General features: G+C 29.6%; 1 non-coding gene across 1 annotated transcript; it reads left to right on the top strand.

Annotated features, from left to right (window-relative positions):
- Positions 1 to 697: 697 nt before the first annotated feature.
- On the top strand, positions 698 to 803 carry LOC120591056 (U6 spliceosomal RNA). Its single transcript, XR_005649823.1, has one exon. It is a non-coding gene; the product is annotated as a U6 spliceosomal RNA (small nuclear RNA).
- The last annotated feature ends 4,857 nt before the right edge of the window (positions 804 to 5,660 follow it).

Genomic DNA, 5,660 nt, shown 5'->3' with positions numbered 1-5,660 from the left:
AAATCTTCAATTTGTAAATTTTAACATAATCACAATAAAATATCTTTATATTTTCTTGAACCAGAAAAGTTAATTATGAAGTTCATTTGAAGGAACAAATAAGCAAAAATAGAGAAATCATGAAAACCACAAAAAGGGTGTTCTAGCTACCCCTCATAGAAAATGTATTTTATGTCCTCTATAATTAAAAGAATAAGATATTGGAATATAAATGGACCAGAATAGAAAATCTGAAAATAGACATAGTATTTCTAAATGAAAATTCAATATATTATAAACACAGTATCAAAAATCAGTAAGTAAAAAATATCATTTATAATTAGTGTTGGATAAATGGCAGAGCTATGTGAAGAAAAGACAAAGTTATCTTCACACATATATGCAAGTATTAGAAGTAAATACATATGAATTTATCTATAAATTTGAAAATGGGGATAACAGTCTTAACTATGACTCACAAAATATAATCAATAAAGGATAAAATTAATCATTTTAGTTCTGTAATTTGTCCAAAAATATTTCTGACAAATAAATATAATCAAACACATAGACAAATGACAAAACAGTGAAACATAGTTGTAATGAAAAAGATTTGAAGGTCATCAGATCTAGTCATTAATAGAATTTTAAGATACAGTATTTGTAATATAGAGCAATCCAGATATTCAAATATATCCTAAAGATAAAGACATACAAGGTGTTGCTTCAACAGCACATATACTAAAATTGGAATGATGCAGAAAAGGTTAGCATGGACCCTGTGCAAAGATGACATGTAAATTAATGAACCATTTTCTATTTCTAAAAATAGAAATGCAGCATTTCTATTTTAAAAAATGGTTAAAATGGTAATTTTATGTTATGTATATTTTACTACAATAAAAATAAATAGATGTAAAAAAAAATAAAAATAAAATTAAAAAGTACACGGACATTTTAAACTATTTTGATAATCTTAATTTCAGTAAAAATATTGTTATCAGTTCATTCTGATTTCATATTGATACAAAAATATTAAAAAGCTAGCTGGTTAGATCAGTATCAGTAAGAACAAAAAGAATGTAAGCTGGACATGATGTACCTCTTGATGTGATACAATAGGAAGATTATAATTCATCTTATGAAGTATTATTATCAAACAATAGAACAAATTTGATCAGCTTTCTAAATGTAATTTGTTTTTATAGGAAATAAAGTGGTATGCAGACCATCTTAAGTGATACAAAGGGATGCAATAAGCAAAATCCAGAATATGCAAAATTATATAGGATATGATCTTGGTTTCTTGACTGAATAAATTATAAGAAAAAAAGGAATAGAAAGCTTATAAATTAAAAGCAGTTTAAACCATACTAATAAAATGCATTGCATGTACTTTGTTTTCTAATTCAAACAAACAAACTATAAGTTAAAAGTACTATGAGATATTGTGTATTTCATAACATAAAGAATTATACTTAATTTAGGACTGATGAAAATATTGAGATTATGATTTTTAAAGTGTCTTTTATAGATACATACTGAAGGATCTTGGATATAATAATATGATATCTAAGATTTGGCTCAAAAAATATCTAGAGTAAGATGTGGGATGTAAAGTAGGTATAGTCTTAAGAAAAAGATATATTGACTGTTTTGAAACTAGATATAGGATCCATGGAGGTGTATTATGATACTGTTTTTTAATATATATTTATATTTTTCCATAATAATTTTTAACGTAATACTAATATTAATGTAACAGACAGATAGTAACAAGTGAGGGAAAATCATTGTTTTTATTTACAAGGCTGTAAATGAGAAAAATCCATGAAAAAAGAACCCAAATTTATGCATATGTTTTATCTCTTAAAATCTTTTCATTTATGTTGCTTCAACCCACTGTCCAATATGTTCGTGCTTTCTTATTTTAAAATGTATATGCCTGCACATATAGAAAATTGTTAACCAAAAGAACTGGTCATGTCCTCTTGTGATAAGTAAGCATTTCTTGGTTGTTGTTGTTGTTGTTGTTTTAATATAAACTGATCTTAAGGATTAGGCATTAAATGCCAGGTACCTTTTTAAGTAATTTGCTATATACTCTTCACCAGAGAGGAATGTGACCTCATTCCATGTTCTAGATAACACAACCATGCTGTAGTGATTAGTACATCTGGTCAGATGGAAGAAAAACACATGGCTCTGCACTTTTTTAACAACTTACTCAGCCTGAAACCAGTTGGTTAGCAAGAGATTTAAAAGCAAAGCCTTCTCATGAACATGGATGATGGACTAGTGGTTACCAGAGGGTAGGGGGTAGGGGAGGAGGGGGGAGGTAGACTGAGTAAAAGGGGTCAAATATGCGGGGAGGGAGAGGGTGACATGGATAAAGGGGATTAAATATATGGTAGCTGAGGGAAACTGGACTTCGGCTGGTAAACACACAATAGAATATATAGATGTCAAATTATAATGTACACCTGAAAATTATATAATTGTATTAACCAATGTTACCCCAATAAACTTAATAAAAAATAAATAAAATAAATAAAAAATTAAAAGCAAAGCATTAAAAAATGTCAATTAATTAAGCATCATGGCTAATAAATTAAATAAAACAGTGTATATTTATCTTACTGATGCAGAGGCAACAGGCTTCTGACAATGTTTATCTTTTGTGTTCTGTTGAGGTATAATAAACATCTAAAATTTTTAAATGTACAGTTCAAGAGATTGGGAGCAACAGTCATTTAACTACAACCACTGTCAGGGTTTAGAACATTCCCATCACCACAGGAGACCCCATGTGCCCGTTAGCAGTCAGTCTGTGCCCTCACCCTTGCTTCTAAGCAATCATCAATCTTCTGGAAAGCAAACTGTGGTTTTGCCTTTTATAGAATTTTATATAAAGTTCATACTAAACCATAGAATTCGCAGCCTTTACTGAATGCCTTCTTTTACATAGCTCCTGAGTATACAATACTGGAAAATTTTGTTGTATCATTCCAGAATGACTTTTTGATACAATAAAGATAACATTGAAGAATAGGGCAGAAGACCTTAATTCTATCACTGACACTCCAATCTGCGAATTAAGATATATGTTTTAGCTTCTCTTGTCAATTGTTAAATGTTAAATGAGCAATTGTTAAATGAGGATAATAGTACTATTCTGGCTCTGATTAGAGAGAACATGTAAAGTGCTTTCTAAAATATGACACATTACACAGTTTAATTCAAGAGAAAAAGCTGTCAGAAATAAGATAAATGACTGTTTTTTTTTTAAAAAAAAGACATAATTAAATATAAATAAATGTATATTAAAATATAAATTTTAAAAGTTCTACTTTTTCACTGTGGAGATGGAACTAAAATGGAGGGGAGACGTGAATGGATTTTATGAAGTTTGAATAAAATGGGGAAAAAAGTAAAACTAGAATTATAAGAAGGAACAATATTAAGCTTATCTAAATAAAAATAGCTAGTTTTATAAATAAACTTTATTCTTTTAATTTTCATTATTATCAACATCAAGAATTTATTCTACATAGAACACGTTATTTGACAAGGTTATAGTTATGAATAGAGCTTATAATCCTTGTCTTTGTCAGCATTGGAAAGGGGGACAGAAAATGTTTTTTAAATGAATTAAGGACAAGGAAAAACGCTCTTCTAGCAAAATAAGTCCATAAAGATTATGTGAATATTGATATTTATAACTTCATGAGAAAAAAAAATTTCCTGTTTTGTTTGTTTGTTTTACCTAATGTCAAGACAGGAAACAAGATAAACTACCTCTCTGTTCCTACCCCCACATCACAGTAGTAGACCTTTATTCTGATCCATCTTTGAGGCCTGAAGTTCTCCTATCTCTCTTCACACCCTAGAGAAAAGGGAGCAATCTAATTGTGTTAGAGGCTAGAAAATTTCTGAGACAAAAGAGAAAGCTGAGAAAAGCTTATAATTCATAAGGAGGAGTAAAGGACCATGACACTTGGAAAAGGAAAAAGAATCGATTAAATGAGAAGATACCTGGTCTGGGTAGATCAAGTTTTGCCAGTTGAAGGAAAATCCAAGTGGAATGTCTGAAAGATATAGTCAGTATAGAAATGTTAAGTAAACTACCGACAGAACACTACTTTTTGCCTTTTTGCCCTTGTGTATTAGATAAATTATATAAAACGCAAGTAAAGAGATGATTGACAGTTTTTCAAGCATCCATGTGCTCTTATTTTTTAAAGAAAAGGAAGAAACTTCAATCCACCACCACAGAATGTTAGATCCCAATTAAATGCCTAAGGTATTTTTATTAATGGTGGTCTGAGGATAGAGAAATTGATCCATTGAATTAATCTATTTAATTAGAAAATAAGACTAATTCTTCTCAATTTGGAGACTCTATTCAGGAAAAAAAAACAAATATAAAAGTTAAATAAATTTTAAAATACTGTTATTATATGTGCTACTAAAGCAAGCACTCAAAATACTGTTTATTGTAATGTGTGTAGAAGTATGCAGCATATTGAACAATAGTTTTATTAGTAATGAAAGAAAAAGAACAGTCATTGAGGGTTGGAACACAAACATTTCAGGCAAAAGAAATTATTGTACATGGTGTTAGAGTTGATCATTTAAAGTAAGAGATTAAAAAGAACTCAGAAAATTTATGTAAAGTGTTCTAATGTGTTTAGTAGTAGGAGGTCACAGAGTCAAAGCCAGGTTTTCTGATTTTAAATGAGTATACTACTTATGAAAAATTATAGCTCCTAAAATGATGAACATTCGATCATTTACTTGTTAAATAATATTTATTGTATGCCTATGATGTACTAAATTCTGTTCTAGCCTTTATCTAGTAGATAAAGCAGTGAACAAAAATGCCCTTTGTGGAGCTTGTATATTAAAGGGTGGCTGCAAGACAGAAAATGAACAACTGTATGGTATATTGTTATATAATGCTATGAGAAAATTTAAAAGGGTAAGCAGATAGAACTGGAAAGAGAATCATAATTTTAGTAAGGTGTCTTGAGAAGGTCTTTCAAAAGAAGTAACATTTAAAGATTAATCTAAATGAGATTTTTTAAGTAGAAGGATCTGTGGTTACATAGACTCCAAGGTAAGAATACATGAGACATGAGAAGTCAGAGTAACTAGAGTAGAATGAGCCAGAGAAAGTAATTAGATTCCTTGGAGAAGTCTATACATTTTATACATGTATTAAATAAAAATTTTAAAAGATGTTCTTATTCGAAGAGTGCTATTTACATAATAGTGCATAGGAAGTAACATAGCAAGTTAGTAGTACTTGCTACAAAAATAGAAAGTTCTTTATGCTTTCATAGTAAATGCCTAATAAATCTGTATAAGAAAGTGCATATCATCGTAGGCTCTAAATATTGTATTTATTCCTCTATACTAGATTCTGATTTCTTACAGTTCAGTTATATCATCAGACCTAATATATATAACAAAATCTAGAAAAATATTATTGGTGTTTTAAGTCTATTTTTGTGGTGGCTGGAAAGTTACTGTTTGGCTATCGCCCATGGGAACATAACGCTCTAACAATAAGCTTTCTGCTTCTGTACCCTCCACTTGCACAACCGACCTGTGAGTTGACAGTTAGTAAAAAGAAGAAAAATAGACCTGTATGTTCAAACAGGATAAAGAATAGGGGT

Source organism: Pteropus medius, unplaced genomic scaffold (assembly GCF_902729225.1).
Source record: "Pteropus medius unplaced genomic scaffold, Ma_sr-lr_union100, whole genome shotgun sequence".
In the NCBI taxonomy this organism is placed as follows: domain Eukaryota; kingdom Metazoa; phylum Chordata; class Mammalia; order Chiroptera; family Pteropodidae; genus Pteropus; species Pteropus medius.
This window is presented reverse-complemented; position numbering and strand designations above follow the sequence as displayed.